Source organism: Corvus kubaryi, unplaced genomic scaffold (assembly GCF_017639235.1).
Source record: "Corvus kubaryi isolate FWS band 111438036 unplaced genomic scaffold, C.kubaryi_AGA036_p1.0 68, whole genome shotgun sequence".
Taxonomy (NCBI): Eukaryota; Metazoa; Chordata; class Aves; order Passeriformes; family Corvidae; genus Corvus; species Corvus kubaryi.
The window spans coordinates 22,918,157-22,936,776 of NW_024582056.1; the positions used below are offsets into that span (position 1 = coordinate 22,918,157).

Sequence of the window (18,620 nt, forward strand, 5' to 3'; positions counted from 1 at the left end):
ATTTATTCCTCCCCAAACCACTCAGTGCCATCTGTGATAGAATCTGATGTGGTCTCACCCCAGTTTCCTGTGAGAAGGGACAGATACCTCTGTCAGAAGTCATGCAATTACTGATAGTCTCCCCAAAAAGAGAGATGTGTAGGCAGTGAGACTGACTTATGACTTAGGGTTGTAGATCTGGGGTAAAACATGCTGGCCAGGATGGGAAGGGTCCTTCTCATTGTGTCCATCTCTGCTGAAACTTTCTGGAAACGGATGAAAGATTTAGGCTCTTCACATTACACTCAGAGTTGGTCAGAGACCATGACCTAAATTCAGCAGTGAACTAAAGTCCTAGAAACCTCATAGCCATCTGAGCATCACCCTCTACTGTAACCACTGTAATGCTGTCAGCTCTAAATGTGGAGCTTTCTGTATCATATTTCATTACTTTTCCCCTATAATTGAGTAACTTCAATAACTGAATTCATTTTCCACCTTTAAAACAAACAGTGGTACATGTCTACGAGTTTGGGAGGTAACCATTGGGGATCAGCTGCCGAGTCAGGCTCCTAGGATGAAAGCTGATTACTCAGACCTCATCATGAATATTCAGAGATGGAAATCAGAATGCAGACAGTGGATTGAGGTGATCAGGTAACACTGGCATCAGAAAAGCAAGCTGGGGAGGGAGAAAAACGAAACATTGTTTCTTCTTCTTCTTCTTCTTCTTCTTCTTCTTCTTCTTCTTCTTCTTCTTCTTCCTTCTTCTTCTTCTTTCTTCTTCTTCTTGTGATGATGATGATGATGATGAAGAAAAATGACACCAAAGTGTGCTGTGTCACTTAGATGTTCAGAAATAAACTAGACCAGGGATGAATGCAAGAGCCCTGTTGTGCTAAATTGGGGTGTTTGAACACAGAAGTTATCTTGTAATAGAAAGTTTTCTGGGAGTCTTCAAGGAAAGGAATATATAAAAACTACATATGACCTCCACGCCTTTACAGACATTTCAAAATGGATGTGTTTTTGACTAAAACACAATTTTGATGCACTTACCTTGACCTATTAATAACAAAAATTGCTATAATTAAGAATCAAAATCCTACAGCAAACCATGTTGAAAATAATATTTAGAGGGAATAAAATTCCTGCTTTTAGATTGAAATCTTAGTGTAACACTAGAATCTGTTGATAATATCATAGGAGCACATGTGAAAGAAATCAATGTGTGTTTTTTGTTAAAAGGTCTTAGAAAAGTGAAAAATACCCCAGCTGTGTAAGTCTAGAAAAAAACTGGGCATTTTTAAGCCTGCCTTTTTGTGATTTTTAATGTCTATGTGCATAATTCCAAATCAAACATATTCACATTATTAACTTTTATAAGTTTATTAGTCTCAGTGCTAATGAAACCATTCATCCTTTGCAAATGCACATGGCTCCCTAATGAAACTTCAATAGATGGATCAGCAGTTAAGTGAGTACATTCAAATGTTTATGCCAAATTCTGTTTGCTGCAGTGAACAGGGAGACCAAATCTTTTCCAAGCAGATTCTATACAAACCAGCCAGCAGATGCAATGATACTACCTATGTAATAAAGATTCCCTTTACCAATAAAGAAAACTATATATTATAAAGGATACTGATATTTAAGATATTTATTTTTTTCTTTTGGTTTGCTCTGATGTCAGTCAGAGTAATTCCACTCGAAACAACAAAAGTAAAAACTAGTTAAAGATATGGTAAAATGAGAGGATAATTCAAACAAAAAATCATAAATATAGTAGAAAAATACTTTTGAAGAGGAACTCAATAATAATTGTGATGGACATTTATGTGCCTATTAGCTGGGTTTTGAAATCTAAAGCTTATGCTGCTTTTTAATACTGTTTTCACCCTTTCATCTTTTTCTTTGTTGACCTGTCTGCATTTTCCCAGTTCAGTTCTCTTGGTGGGTCTATGTTTGGATGTTATAACGGGAAGTAACTGATATTCCATACTACAGAAATTCTTTTCCTTGAAGACTTGGTGGGTTTTCTCAACTCTTAATTCAGAAAGCTATACCAAAAGGGCACTTCTGAATTCGAGAGTTTCAGCATTACTATTGTTAAGTCCCTAAAGCAAACATTTGTGTCTTGACATTGCAATATTTTTGAGTTTTTTCCTTAGCATGATTTTTTTTTTTAAATGTATATAATTCGGGACTTCAGGATTCGTTTTCAGGAATTCAGAGAAAAACAGTTTTTATTATTAAGCCAAGCAAGACAGAAAAATGCATTTGCTTCTGGACTATACATATTATCTTCTTTTATTCATTATTTTCTACATTGAAGTATAAATACTGTGCCTGTAGCGAAATATGTATCTGCACAAAACAAACAGAAAGCATTCTTAAACCAATGAAGTATTTACTTTTTTTAAGACATTTTAATCCTATTAACGGTAAATTATATTACCTATTGTGAAAGCAGACATGAAAGAAATATCTGAAGCATGCAGTTAATTATGATACCAAGTGAAACATAATATTTATGCTCTCCTTGTGTAGCTGGAACAATTTTTCTTTCACTAACTGTGAGTCATCCACTGATTGAAGTCTTGAAACTGATGATGAGAGAGTTGGCTGGCATATCTTCCATAGAGGTTTCCTTCTACAGATAATTAATACAAAAAAAAAAACCAACTAGGTTTTATTTTTTTATATTTTTAGTTCTCTATTTTTTAAATAAAATCTCCTCCTCCTGCTTCTTTGACATATCTCTCTGTTTAGAGGTTATATGCTTAAGAATAATAAAAGACATCAAAGTCTCTGATAAAGCTAGGGAATGAAGATTTCACTGAACAAGGACCTGAACCACAGTTTCGTATCAAGGTTGCATTTCTGTCAGAATATCGGAAATATTTGAATCACAATTTTTAAATGGTCCATTTTAATGACTGCACTCAGGACATAGTTTTTTTTAACTACCTCAGTTTGGAACCTCCCCTTTTCTCCAGGAAGATGAAAGTGTTCAGATAGCCAATTCCTGTTACAATACCCTTCTATTTTAAGAGGCTGTTTTCCTCCCATTGTCTTGCTTAGCTTTTGCACTGATTCATATTAGGTGTTTGCAGTGGCTGTTTAATTAGCAAACTAATGCAGTTGTGTTTGATTCTTATGGCCTTGACTCTGTATTCCAAGCCAGCACTAAAGTCCTGTATGGCAGAGAATCTCCTGTACCACACCCTTTTTATCTGGCACTTTTCTACTTTATTTATTTTTCCTTTTTTTTTTTTTAATCAGATTTTTCTATGTTATTTTCTTATTAATTCATTTGGCTTCTATTTTTTCACTCCTCCTTCCAAAAGGATGCTCTCATTTTACCACTTGCTTCTGAAAAGATTTGCTTTGAAAATTTGTTCATATACACAGATCTAAAAAGTTGCAAGAAATAAACCAGAAAGGTGTTCTGTGAGGAGTGCAGCTGTTCTCCTCCCCCAGGAAAACTAATTCATCAGTTCTTTGAAACAGACTGTCTTAATTGTTTAGAAACTACGAGCTATGGATTTTCTTTGTTAACGTAAGTGCCCTGCATAGAAAAATTATCTAGTGTTACAAGTAGGAGGCAACCCCTTGGCACTCATGATTTCAGTTAAGTTTTTCATTCCAGCCTTAATAATTTTATGGGTTTCAGGTGTTTAAGATCCTATTTTCAGGTCTTAGAGAAAACAGTCTCTTCTTTTCCCTTTGTAGCAAGGGAAAACTCCTTTACGCTGTGACAGATCCACTTATATACTGGAGTTTTGTCTGTTGAATCATTTTGAAAAATTAGTTTCTATGGCCCTCACTTCAGTTCAGGGGAGCTTCCCTTTCTATATTGATGATACCCACCCCAACCCTGCTAACAAGTAGTAATCTAGAGAGGTATTTCAACCACATGAAGCCCCTGGAGGGATGGAGATGGGTACAGTGTTTCCATTGTCTTTGGACTGCCTGGGCTGCAGCACCAAACTCAACCTGCATCAGAGGCTGGCCCCAGCACTTCTTCATTCCTTGGCATATCAATAGCCAGACAGCTGTTATCTGACTACATCTGATATGTGGTTACATATCTAATCACCCAACCCCCATGGAGAAAAGAGCCAGTTGCTAAAATGGTATAAATTTCAAGATACTATAAGAAAATCTGAATGTCTAATATCTCCAACACAGTTCCAATTTTCCTAATGCATGACTCCACTCACCTTACCTAAATATTCACTGATAATTTTCCTCCATCATTCTCAACTCTGTAAGCTTTTAGGGCCAGTTGTCGTAAATCAGCATTTCACTGTTTCTGGCTATAACCTCCTTACAATAAAAAAGATGTTATCAGTTAAAAAGTAAGAAATGCAGTATGGTCCGAAGGGCACCATTGTAGAGAATACTATCAAACTACAATATAAGGCCCATGCAAATCCACTGCTGTTATCTATTTCATAGATGGCAAAAAGCTAGCAGTAGTAAATGTACAGCCGCATAAAAAGGCAATGATAATACAGGAAATAAAAGCCTCTCTAATCCCTAGTAGCAATTTACACTAAACAATAGGAATAAACTCCCTGTTAAAATTTTGTTCTAGAAATTTACAATTGCCTTCTCTTCTCTTTCTGCTAGAGTGACTTCTGGTATCACAGTTCGTTTTGCTAGCAGACATGACAAACAAGTGTCAGCAGGTACATACAGGTAACTAAATGCATATGACACACGTGAAGGACACCCGTATCCTGCAAAACCCATTCAACTTTTACAGATTTCATGATTTCATTTGAATAAAACCTGTTAAATCAGCTTTTATCTAAATAGCATGCACAATAAGTCATTTCTTTTATACTTCTCAAATTTTCATTTGAGAACTTTGTTACTTTGCAAAGTATCGAGGAATTCAGTCAATATTCAGCTGTAGCGAATAGCATGACTTGAGTGATTAAACTGACATCTCATGACCTTGCAAACACTGGCAGAGGAATGACATTCCAGTCAAAGGTCTTCTCTGAAAATGCACATTTTGCAAATAGGAGCCAAAATAGTTTCCTTACTTTATTGTCTCATAGCAGCCTTCCACATAGTTGTGGTCATCATATTCTGATAAGTTTGTGCTCCATTTCTGCTCTAGTGAGTCCCACTCTGTGGCCAGGCAGCTTGCATCCCAGGCAGTCCAAGATTCACCTGCAGAAGGGTACTTTTGCCAAAGCCTGTGTGAAAGGATGACATGAAAGCAAAGCTAGAAGCAGAGACAGACTGGCCCACACAGCCTGACCTGTCTCCTCCTGAACATCTATTGAAACTGATTGATTTAATGCCTTGCATCTGCCAAACTGTCATTCAAGCCAGAGGGGATTTGGGTGAAGACAGGGGAAGCATTGTAAAAATGAGTTTGCGCATTAGTTTACTGAGCAAGCTTTTAACTCCTAGGTACAGCAAAATTGGCTTGTTGGAAAAACTATGCCTGCAATAGAACAGCTTCACTAAATGGGGAACAAGAAGGGAAGGAGGAAGTGCTGTTTGAGGAGTTAGTAGATTTCTTCCCTTGATTTGTGCCTGAAAGAAAAAATATCCCAGCTGTCTGCTGCATTGTGTGAATATATACATGCATTTAAATTACTTATATCATTACTTACAGATGTAATTGTGAAATATGTTCTTTTGCATTCAAAATTAGGGGCAGAACAGATGGTGAAAATTCAGTTTAAGGCAATATGTCCATTAAAATAACCCATACTGTTTATGTATTATAACAATAGCAGTCTTCAGCATAGCTCAGATTTCTAGCAGTGCTAGATTATGATAGAAATACAAATAGGCTGTAGGACAAAATTCAGTATGACTGAAAATTCACCCTGAAAAAATTTTGCTGATTTCTCTTTGGTGATCGTCAACAGCTCAACCCAGATCTGTTTCCTCCTGCCTTTGCAGTATTGACCTCTTTGTAGCAAAAAGTGAATGATAAACTTTCTGGGGTTCATGGCCTGCGAAAGCTTTCTCCATATTCAATTCACAGGGACTCTCAAAATTTTGCAAATTCCTCTGCTGGGGTAATTTATATATGAAAGAGTGCACATATTATAAACACATTTTTTTAATATAAATATAAATAAATATGTATCCAGATATATATATTTTCTTGCTATAGAAAGGAGCCACACTAGGAGTAAACAAATCTCAGCTTTTGCCTCTGGAGTGTAAGTTTCACACCCTCCTGAACATGAAGAAAAGCTTGCAAATGTGAGCCAGGTGCTCCCCAAAGGCTCAAAAAGCAGCAAGCTGTTAAGCCTACTACAATGTTTTCAAAAAAATGTTACATAGCTAGAAGCTCTGCTCACTTTTTGCTATTAACACTGAGTATTGCCACCACTTTTTGGACTTTAACAATAATTTTTCTAGAGCCAGTCCAATGACTATTAAAAAAAAAAAAAAAGGTGGATTGTATTTTGGACTGAATCACCTACAAGTAAAGCACCAACAAAATATTCCATGTCCTTCATTTGCTTGGCATCTAGCACAATAAAAATAGAATAACATTATAAAAGCCATGAATCTTACGTCTAGCCATAAAATCTGGCACACTCTACATCACTTTGGATAAGTAATTTCCATTCTACTTTGTTCACTTGAACATGGTAAAGTAGTTAACAAGAACATTCATCCTTTTCCCTTATTCCATCAGTCCTGACATTTCAAACTATAATTCCCCCTGCATTGAATATACATGTTTTCTCTTCATGCATGCAAAAAAAAAAATATGCTTAAATTTTAAAGAAATTATGAGGGTTTGTGAGAAGTTTAAAGAAAGACAAGATTTGTCTTTGGCATTTGTACAGCACTGAGCACAACAAGAATCACACCTCAAACACATTGTATTAAGCAAGGATTAGAATGGTATGTCTTCATGTCTCATACACGTAAAGGAGAATTTACTCCAAGCAAGACAGATGTAGGAACTCTTAAGCAATAAGCTCAGTATCATACCTACTGGAATTTGATAAAATGCATTTATCTGTGGGGCACTGTGCCTTTAAATCCTACTCATAAATACACAGCTCTTTTCAGAGTGTTTCTCCCACAGGCTGCTAGAACAGCTGAGAGTTAGAAGATTATAAGAGAGCACTGAAAATACTTAATTTTTTCTATTCCTTTAAACATTCAAGACATTTTAAAGAGTCTAAGGTCATCATCAGTAGTGTTAATCTGCAAGCAAAAATAAGGATTAACCATGAAAGTAACAACATTTTAAACCAGTAGTCCAAATGTGCACGTGAGACTATGGGAGAAATTACCAAATTCAAAGGTGGAGCTTGATGAACTGTGTGAGAGGACAGAAGTGCTTCCAGGATGCATGAAGTACTTGTATCACATTTAATTACACAACATACATCTTCCACTGGAGCATTTTTAGGGGCTGAGAACTAGCTTTTTCTAGGTATTGATTCAAAGCTTCACTTCCTCACTTTATGTTTACTCAGTTTTGCATTCCTCTAAAAGTACCCAGGAGAGGTTCAAATCTTAATATTATCTATAGTACAAACAGTCAATGTACCATCATCTTCTCTCTCTTTCTCTTCTTCTCTTCCACTAGCACATAGTACGCTCTGTACAAAATGTCTCAAGTTGTTATGGAAGTAGGGGAAGGATAATTTATAACTTCTGGATTTACTGTCCATGATAGCACCGGATTTGACCACTTTCATGGTCTTTTCAGTCCTCTGTTCAACTGCTTTATTTCCAAGGTCTCACAGACTTTGTAGTGAAGTTGATCTAGAGGGTTGATGGAAGACTACTTTAGCCCAGGTCTCAAGTTTCCCTCTCCTTCAAAAGCACTAAAAGACTCCTGCTTTATGATCTATGCTTTTCAGGTTGTGTCTACATTTTCTTAACCTTCTAGATCCAGATGACATCCAGAGGAAAGTATTTGACTTGTCTGAATTCTTTAGTTCTCCTAATTACTTTTTAAGAAACAGCATTATTAATCATCTATCTTAAACAGCCAGTAACCCTTCCAAAATAGATTTAATTACTAAGAGGTCCAAACAGAGCAGAGCACTCTCCACCTTTTAAGTTGGACAAGTGAAATCAAGTGTTTTATAGCAGCAGCTGAATCCTCCATTGATCTTAGAACAGCTGTTAATAAAGCTAGGATCAGCAGCAGAGTCATTAATTCAAAGAAGAGTTAACATGGTGTAAATGGGAAATGTCACTAGTAGCAATGAAATGGTCACCATTTGGTTTAAAAATACCAGTTTTTCAGATACAAAGATGTCCGACACCCTCTTTCTAATTGTTAAAAATGTAATCTTGTTTATGTTAAAATACATCAGTGAAAAATGGAAAAAGAAAAACCATCAGAGAACTTGTGCAAGCTGTGGATACACTTGCTTATTAGGTGACTCCTGATGATCAGAAGAGTGTGTGCATCCATATGCTACTGTTATACTGTGGTTAACTTTCAGTAACATTTTTTGTTAAATGGGAATAGCAACCTTTAATTAGGATTTGGGGTTTGGTTCTGAAATTGCCATACACCTGCTTATTCAAAACAGATGTTTTATCTGCAGTGCAGTTTTACTCATAATATGTTATGACGGCAATAGCAGGTTGCTAACAAAATACAAAGGAAAGGCAATATCTACTTGCTGTGTTCTCTTCTATGAGGTTAATAAAGTTGACTGATTAGGAATATCAGTTTGCTTTTACCAACACCTGACTATGTTATCATGCCACATTGTAATCTATGTGAGTGTATCATTCAATGCTCTGATACTGAGAATCTAATTCACTTTTAGTCACAAAACAATTATAAAAGGACTTGGCCTTTATGCTGCACTTCATTTTTGTAGTGCTTCATGCATCATCAGCTTTCCACATATTACACATCTCCATCCCCATTTTACAGACAAAAGAAGCTGAAGCATGGTCCAGCACTGAGGCAATGCAGGGGCCTGGCCAGCCTTGGGCCAGCAGCACCACAAACAACAGATACAGTGAGGTTTCCAAAGCCCCACCCTCAGGTAAGGCAATTCCTTTCCTGGGTACACTCAGTAAATCCTAAAGTTAGAGGAAGCAAGACAGAAAAGCCATGAAATGTCAAAGGGAAGTGTTCTGGGCTAAAATCTGTTGTGTGGGAGGGAATGTTTCCAGAATCACTTGTTCTGCTTTTGTAACTGTCTTAAAAGGTAGAAAGCACTTCTGATGCTCAAAGAATGAATCAGTGCACTTTGGATTTCATCCAGAATTTGCCTATGATGTGCAATCAATATTCTAGGTAAGATGAGGGTCCCAGCTAATCACTGAGTGCTCGGAAGCCTGGAGCTGTCCCGATGTCATGAGTCAATTTTGCCTCTCATGCACTGAGAGGGTTGTCCTGCCACCATGGCCAAGCCACCTGAGCAATTTGTGTCCCTTCCCTGTGGAAGAAGGAGGGCTGTCAGCAGAAGGTAGAATAACAGTGCTGAGGTTTACCCAGCCCAAGTGGCAAAGGTGATGCAATACCAAGGACTGAAGCTTCACAAAGCAGAGAGCATGCCTCTCTTTGCTTCAGCTTTGCAGTATTTAAGTAGGCCGTTGTCATGCCTTCTGTGTCAAGAATGTAAAATTGTCGTATTGAGGGCTAATGCAACGTGTCGATTTATTTTATAAAGATACCGTATAGGCTTCTAATGTGATATAGATATTAAGTAATACCAAAAAAAAAAAAAAAAAAAAAAGAAGGAACAATTTTTCTGCCATATTAACACTTTCTAAGTAACAATAAAAAATCGTATTTTGGTTGAGAAATATGTATCTAACCTGAAAACCTTGAGCTTTGGTTTCATCCAGTTTGGAAAATTTGTTTCAATCTGACCTTCTTCTGTATTATATTTGTTGCCATCCAGAACAATAGTTTGGTGGTCTCTATCTGGTCTCTTGCCTTTGATGCAGTAGCTGTACCATTTCCAAGAATCCTGTAATCAGTAAATTAGCTTTGTTACCACAAACCTGTTCCCAGCCTAAAAAGCTAAAGCAACTGTAGTCAAATGAGTACAATGCTCTGGTTTATTTGCCTTCTTTTTTGTTCACTTTTTATCACTTTTCTTTTTTACAAAATGTTTTTTGTAATGTCAGACTGTGAGAAGATACAGGTTGTAAAAGAATTATATATTGAATTCTTCTCTGGATAGTAGTTTCTCTGTGGAGGAAGGTTTTTGTGATCTGACATTCAGCAAAGCCATCTTCTAGGCTCCATTTCATTGACAGGCCACAAATACATGTGGATCCACTTTGACTTTTGGACTTAGAGATGTAGACAGCAAAGCACCTGTTTAAGTAATTTGCTGAATCAGGGCTACAGTGAAATGAAACATCAAAAATTATGTAAATACAGGTTTATAGCTTAGCAGAATGAACATGCTCAATGTACAACTGAACAAAGAATTTACTGAGTGAATCTCATCTCTCTTTGTGTCTGCTTTTGGAATAGCTGTGACCACATCCTGCTTTTTTTTAATATTTATTTGTTATTTGAATGTAGTCAGCAACTACTTTTAACAGATTTCTTTTTATTTTCTGGTTTGATTATTTAACATTTGAGATTTATTGCTTGATGGGATACCTATTGAAAGGACTGGAAAGATTCCCATTGGCTTCAAAGGACGATGAATTGTGCCTGGAGCTCTGGTACAGCAAAGAGTTTAGACACGTGTTTAAACATTGATGCTTTCAATGGGACTTGAGCACATGTTTAAGATAAAGCATGTGCTATGGGCTTTGTTGCATAGGGAAGCACTTCAGCACATTCTTAAATGCTTTGCAGAACTGGCACTACAACAACCTCTGCTGCTAGCTATATTTTTTACTTTTATGGAGAAAAACTAAAAGCAGTAGAAGAAGTCACTGTTACTTTGCGATAAAAATACATCCAGCCTTGAAAGGGTGGATTTGCCTCCTGTTTGTTCATAAGAAAGTTTACATACACTATGATCTATTTTTGAAGAGCAGAATTTAACACTAACTTAATAGGAGATGAATGAATATTTTTCTATCCCTTTTCAGCAGTTTTAGTTTGGCACTTGTTTAAGGTGTTATTAATGTGCACATTCAAGAGAGTCTTAGATCCCTCAGTAGTTCTCCATCACGAAATGCCGTTTTTAGTATATAGCAACTTCTGACTACTGCTCACCATCCACTTTTAGTGTTCTCCCTGTTATCACTTCAAATACTTTCCAGAGAGTGAAGAAGTAACAAGAATGCTCAAATAAATGTCGTCTTCTCAAACTGTGCATTTTCATTAAGATTTTCTTAGCTCCCCACTCCCACATACCTTTCCCCATGAAAGTGAGAGGAGTATGCCTCTGCCAACTTTTTATCCTTCATTAGAACTAAATATCAGCTTAAACAGACAATCAGGAAATGTAAGATGCTGAGTCTTAAAAATTTGCTTTTTTTTTTTTCCTTTGGAGAACTGAGCCTTTACCAGATGAGATGAACGCCATTGTACTTCAGCAAACACATGGGCAGCCAGGAGCTACAGAAAATGCCAGAGAGTCCAAGGCTCAAAAAGCTCATGTTTTTTCACAAATGAAGCATGCAAAGAGAAAGCTTGCCCAGAAAATGGGGGTGGTCATATTCCCCTGCTCACAAAATCTCTGACAGAAACCCTGTGGAGTTTCAGTAGAGTAAACCTATACCACTCATAGATTAGTTTGTCTTTGAGCTTCAGTGAAATGAACAGTGAATATATTTAACCAGTTCCAAATTGTCTTGGGCACTTTTAATAGTTTTGACTAAGGTTATGATGCAAATAGTGTAAGAATTATATTAAACAGCCTTAAAGTGCATTTGCTCTGTAACTGGAACATGTGGTTGCAATTCCTACTGACATATCCAGCCTAGCTGTAATAATTGTGCAGCCTGATGGAGTTAGAGCCCCAGCTTGACCTAGTGAAACCTGCTGACATGGTCCAAGGTGAGCAGCCACTCTGCTCCTGCCAGTAGCTCATCTAATTAATTTAAAATCTGGCTTTGATATAATTACGCCAAATACAGCTACAGATTAAGATTGCAGAAAGGGGCAAATCTGAAACATGTCCTCACAAAGTCATGCTACTTTAATGATATTGATAAAAAACCACTTAGAGTTGTCTCAAACTTAAAATTAAAAAAAAACTTAAAAAAAAAAAAAAATTAGAGGGATACTGATAGTCCAAGGCTAACTATATGAAGATTGAATTCAAAAGAACAGGAGACTTGGAAAGACAGGACAGCAGGCAGGCTACCTTATGTTTTCAGGTACTTTTAGCTTTGATTTTTTAAAATGTTTCTTCAAAGCATTTTCTTTTGTAAGAAAACACTTTCTTATTTGGTTACTCTTCTTTCCTGAGACTTCAGGGCTTGTTGCTGTTCCATCAATAAAATAGAAAGAGACCAAGGAAACACAGATTTTACCAAACTAAAATGAATATGCAAATTCTTTTTTCTCATAGATACATACTGTTATGGAAACATGATGTTATTAAAATCATTTTCTATTTTCCCACCTCTTATTTTTAATCTGTCTCATATGGTCTTAAAATTTTTTTGCCTAGAAAACTAAACAACATCTCCTTGAGAAACCTTACCTGATCAAAATTAAAGCTTTCCCAGCCAGCAAGAAGCCCTGTTCTGTTCTGACCGCATTTGTGTTCATTTTTACAGCACATGGGTTTTACCTGCTGCATGCTGTAGTGCAGTGAACATGAGTCCATGCCAACTCCTGAAGCTCTGGCTACTTTCTGCAGAGCATGAATGGCCTTTGAAACCACCACTGGTAAGGCTTCCTGGGATGATTTTGCTGGTTCTGTGTTGAAGGTGTTACTGGTTTAGAGTTGATGCAGAAGGCACCTTTAGTGGAAATACTTTGAAGACAAAATAAATAAAAAAGAAAAAGTAGAAAGGAGTCAAACAGGTAATTATTTGTAAAGGAAAAAACTATTGATTTTCCTTTTGATACATAGTCTAAATTATCCCTCAAGAAAAGTAGTAATGCATCTTTAAACAGATTTATTGCTTCTAACTGTAAAAAAGTGGTTTATTTAACTTCCATGCCATTACTGTTTTCGTTTGATACAGAGATAGAACGCAAATGCAGACACAGGAGAGGAAGTTTAATTTGGGAATCAAAAAGATTCAAGGAGATTTGAGGTCCCAGAAGACTCTAGGACTCTTCCACAGTTTTCATTTTTTCTCCCACTTTCCAATTTTCAGGTTCCCAGCTCTCCATCCCTCCTGCCTGTGTGTCCAAGGAGAAGATTGCTTTATCCCACACCTATAGAGTCAAGCCTTCCTTGGAAGGCAATGTTTTTGCTGCACAGGTGTCCATCACAAGATGTATACACTGTTCTCTACTCAAAGTTGTCTCATTATACACTCAGATCTGAGGGCAAAGGAAGTCCATCAAAGCAAGTCCAAGATTACACTATAACCATAAAATAACGATTTATTGTTGGGACTTCATACTGATACATTTCTACCAACCTGCTGCTTTTGCAGGTTTGTTTTTTTCCCTGGCATTCCTAATAGTTCATCTGTAAAGGTAGTCCATAAACCAATCTTATGCAAAAGGAAAGTTAAAGGCAAAATTACAGTGTGTTACAATACAAAAAGCCCTGCAAATGGCTGTGATTTTCCAAAGTATAACCAGGTGTCTGGCTGGCTAGCTGGCTGGCTGGATGGATGTATGACAAAAGAAAAACTCTGCACAGTGTCATTGCCAGTGAAGTTTAGACAGACTCTGTTTCTGTCAGGGTCAGATTTACCTGTATTTGCTGAAGGGCAAGATAAAGCAGAATTTTACCCAGAGAAGACACTTCATCATGATTCTGCATTCCCAGCACTGTCTCCTGCCACTTTTTCCTGAGTCTGTTCTCTGGAGTCTAATGACATAGATGCATTCACTCTTCAAGCAGTCTTTGGTGGGAGTACAAACTTGTGTCTCTTTCTTCTATCCAGGACATATGTGCAGAAACTCTGTGGGACTCTGAGCCCCCAAAATCTCAATCTTAGTTTGAGAAGGTAGGCACTACACTCAGGAGTTTTTAGGGGAAATCTGACAGATGCTCAACTCACACAGAATAAATCTGGTCTCCTCTTCTTAGGAACACCGGGAAAATGGCAAGAGTGCTTCACTGGAAATGCTGTCTCTTGTGGTGATATGGAAAGGCTTAAGAGAACTGCTATGACTTTTACCAGTCTCTTGCAAGAGGAACAGCAAATACACATGTAGATAATTCTCTTTGAAATAACGTCTTTGTGCTTGAATGGCAATTGGGCAGGAGGAGAGTGATGCACACAGATTAGGTCACAAATACTTGTTCTGGGAGATTAAATGCACATCACAAAGCGATATTACTGGTATCCTGGTGATATCCCCATGGGATGTAATGCAATGTACAAAACACAATGGCAGTAAGGGACTTAAAGTGTTTGAAGTTTATATAACCAAAATCTGGCTCCAGCCAGTCAGTGTGATGATAATGTGTAAATACATATACATGCATACATGCATGGACGAGCAGCAGTGATGTGCTATTCTATGTCAGCTATTGCACTGGGACCTTTGGACAAGATGGAAGATACAAGCACCAGTACTGCAGCAGAGAAGACAGGAGGAAGATTATTTATTTGCTATTGTAAGGGGCCATGACAACATCACTGTGTAAAACACAGGATGAAATAACAATTCTATGCTCTTATTCTCTCTCATACTCAAGGACCTTCATGCACACTTGCATTCTCTTGACATCTGCAGAGAGCAAAGGGAAAGGCAGAAAAACAATGTGCAGACAGCTATACAAAATACGGACTTCTTGTTCAAAAAAACCGAAAAAGTTGAATATTCTGTCCCACTGTTTTATTCCCACTAAGTGAGAGAAATATCAGGTGGAGCTTATGATATGGTTTATAATGATTTAGAGTTTTTCTCTTGCACCAACAAAAAAAAAAAAAGGTTCTTCTTTCAAAACAATACTAATCAAAATTGCACACCACCTCACCTTCAAGAAGAAGCAAGAGAAAGGTTAGGCAAAAAACATCTGTGGTTTCCTTTTGGCCTCATGTGATTGCAATGCTTGTGTCCTAGCCATGCCAGTGATTCAGAAAAGGTCAGAATTCACCCTGTTTCACTTTTCCAAACCATATCAAGCAGTCCTCAGTCACCAAGGAGGGTCTGACCCAGATTTTGTCTCTTTCTTCTTAGCTCTTTGCCTGTACCTTCTGAGCATCTACTTCCCCAGGCCAACTTTCTAAGCCTCATCATCTCCCTCTCCTGTGCCAAAACAATCTTATTGCTTTCAGGTCTTTTACTCCCTTTGATCTCTCCTCTATGGACATATTGCCCTTCTCTTTCTTTTCTCCCAGATCCCCACTTCTCCTTTCCTGTAGATCCTCCAGGTTGATTTCTTCCTTATCCTTCTATTCCCTCAGGTTTTCCCCATATTATAGACTCGAGACCCAACTCTTTACTACAAATTTTTCCCTTAGTAAGAGTGGGGGAGGGAACAGGGAGAAGGTCTGCAGCTTTTCCAAATGTTGTGTTGTTAGGAATACTTCCCTTATTGTGCCTGTCTAAAATTTAGTTTATACAGGTGGCAGAATGAAATGTGCCATCTCATAATTAGTCCCACATGCACTGCAGGCAATTTATCATCAAAACAATCAGTACTCACCATTTGATTCAGCGAATACCAGAGATTATCAGAAAATTGAGCTGAGAGAAAGGAGGAAAATAGGATAGAGCACTTTGACTTTTGTAAATTTTTTTCCTCATTTTTTTTTCTTCTACAAAAATATCATTTTCCCTCTAAAGTAGTGACCAACTCAAATGACTCCATAATGAAAAGATTCACAGAAGAGCTGTTGTCTTGGCCTTTAAAACTTTTCTTTCCTTCTGAATTTGTTGTATTGGACTTTCTTGTTTTGGACTTAATAAACTGCTTCAATAACAGCAATCAGCACAAATGTGCTACTGGTGAGGAGTGTGTTCTTTCTCTTAGATGAGCACTGCTGCTGCTCTTTGTAGTGATGGCGAGACAGATCATTATGTCTCTTTTGTGCAAGAAAATGTGCACAGCAAACTCTGGACACTCATTCCTACACACACACGTATTCAAGTACGTGCACTCTCACACATGGGCATAGCCAGAGGTGTTAAATGCCCCAGGCAAAAAGAGGTGTGGAGACAATTCCCCACAAGATAACTAAGGATTATTACAGTATCATTTACTGCCAGTCCTTTCAATGTAGAAATCCTGTATTTAATGGAAAAACAGGATGCCACCAAGCTCCAAGGAACTGCTGAAATCCACGCATCAGAGTAATCAGGGTACAGAGGAGAAATGTCTGCAGGGAGAGACAGCAGTAGCCCCATGGCCCTGAGTGAGGGCATGTCTGCCTCTACCCTACACCCGGGAAGTGTGGAAATATATTACCCTTCAGAAGGGCTATGCAGGAATGTTCAGTGATATGAGGCTTGCTTGCCCCATGTCATTAAACCATGCACTGGAGGGCTTAGCCCCCAGGGTGGTCACCAGCAGACAGAAGCACACAAGTATTCCCAATGTTTTTGAGGGCTTTTTGCTACACACTAGCTTCAGAAACAAAATAGTGGGAAAACCAAGAAACTTTTTCCTCACAGTCTCTCCCAAGAACTGCTCAGTGTTTCCCCTTCTGTACTTCAATAGCTGCAACTCTTCCCTATCCCAGTCTCTTGCAACCCCTCCTTGTACCAGATACTGCTAAAAAAACTCACAAGCCAGCCTTTAAAAATTTTTCCACCATATGTTACAAACTGATCATTACAGTCTATGAGTCAAACCGAGTTTACTTTTTAAACAAACGAGGTGTCAATAAGACGAATGTTCCAGTGTTAACTTCAATTACCATAGACATGCCTGCTGATGAAGAGTGTTTGATCTATTGCTACTTCTTCAGGGCAACTTCCTTTCACAAGAAAGGCTTGTATTGCTGTGTTCTCTCTATCCTCTGCTTCCATTCTATCAATGTTGCTTTTGTTTTAGAGGCTCTTCAGTTAAATTAATATACTGATCAAAAGCAGAGAACTGAGTTCAGGCTGGGCTTAGTAAATCTAGAGTTGCATGGAAGATAAATTGCACAGCTAGAATGCATCCTTTGAGGTGAAGTTTTACAACAGGTAGACAGGTGAAGGTCATGTTATTTTAGCCACAATATAGCATGACCTAAGTGATTGTTTTAAAATAGTGCAGTGGTTTTTTACTGCATTGTCGAACATCAGTCGTGTTATACACTTACCAGAAGCCAATATGTCCTGCATGTTCTGCTATTTAACATAAAATACCAAATGCAAACAAAACACTTCCTTAGCTTTCTTTGGACAGTGTCATCTGTGATGGTCCCAGATTGAACTTGCTCTATGAAGATCTTGCACCTAAGCACAGGACAGAGCAAACACAAAATCGCACAAAAAGGGAGTGCAAAGAAACTTGACTTACTTCCCTTTCATTAAAACACTTCCTTCAGAGTCGACACAAAGAAACAGCAGTCCTTCCTTAGCTCTTAGATGAAACATTCATTGGCTGTATTGTGTGCAGCACACAGCAAAGTGCTATCATCTGCAACTGAGAGTTTACCCCACATCGACAAGACAAATAAACAGTGATCCTTCACAGCTGCTTTAAGACCAGTATTTTTCTCTGTACCCTTGAGCACTGACAAAGGAAACAAACAAGGCACCCAGGAACACACAAGCCTGTGCTGCCATTGGGTGTTGGGGGGAGGAAGGCAGTCAGGAAGAGCAGTCAGTCATTACCCCTCCTTGTCCTCACCCCTCTCTCCTTAGTCAAGTAGTCCTGCTACTGCAGACAGCAGAGAGGTCTTAAGCAACATCCATACTCCTCCCAGTCTGAGCAGAGGCTGGACAATCTTCCTTGTGGACACATGTCAGCTCTTGCTTATAAGGCACAGAAATTTTTGGCTCACATGGAAGTTACTCTACCATGTGGCACATGGACAGGCATTTGCAGCTCCTAGGTCAGGATGGGTCCAAAGGAAGGTCTCCAATTCATGTAATGCACCCTATTTTAGCCAAACAGTAATAAATTGGAAGACGTTTGAGAAGAGCCTCATTTTTAACACCTTTGTAACCTCCTTATATCTAGCTGTATAGGCAGCTATATCTAGTTTATTGGCATATATAAGCCAAAAAAGGCATAAGAAAAGGAACGAGTGGAGGTCTCCAGCTCTCAGCTGTATCTAACAGACCATGGATGGACCACTGTGGAGGTGGGTGGCTCCCCTGCTGTTTACAAACCAGCACTGGTGGGCTGTTAACACTGGAAGCAACAGTACTTCACCAATGTCATCACTTAACAATATAATATGACAGCATGTATAGAAACGATTAGCATAAATCAACATAATACCCACTTTGCAGCATTAGCATCAAAAACTTTCATCCTCAAGTAGTGGGGGGGACACAATATATGGTGAATTGTAATGATTTTTCTGAAGTGCTCTTACATGGCATAGTATGTTTGCATAGTACAGGCATGGGAGAGTGCACACACACGTATTTTAAGAATATGCATAATACTGTAAGCTATGACATTTGTTTTTAACAATAACATTCCAATATT

General features: G+C 38.0%; 1 long non-coding RNA gene across 1 annotated transcript in view; it reads right to left on the reverse strand.

Annotated features, from left to right (window-relative positions):
• Positions 1-1,417: 1,417 nt before the first annotated feature.
• LOC121674525 overlaps positions 1,418-18,620 on the reverse strand; it is a 33,086-nt gene continuing 15,883 nt past the window's right edge. Inside the window, exons 3-5 of the long non-coding RNA XR_006019664.1 lie at positions 12,681-12,866; positions 9,784-9,938; positions 1,418-5,195 (exon numbers count right to left, since the gene is read on the reverse strand). This is a non-coding gene — a long non-coding RNA (uncharacterized LOC121674525). The remainder of the gene's footprint in view (positions 5,196-9,783; positions 9,939-12,680; positions 12,867-18,620) is intronic.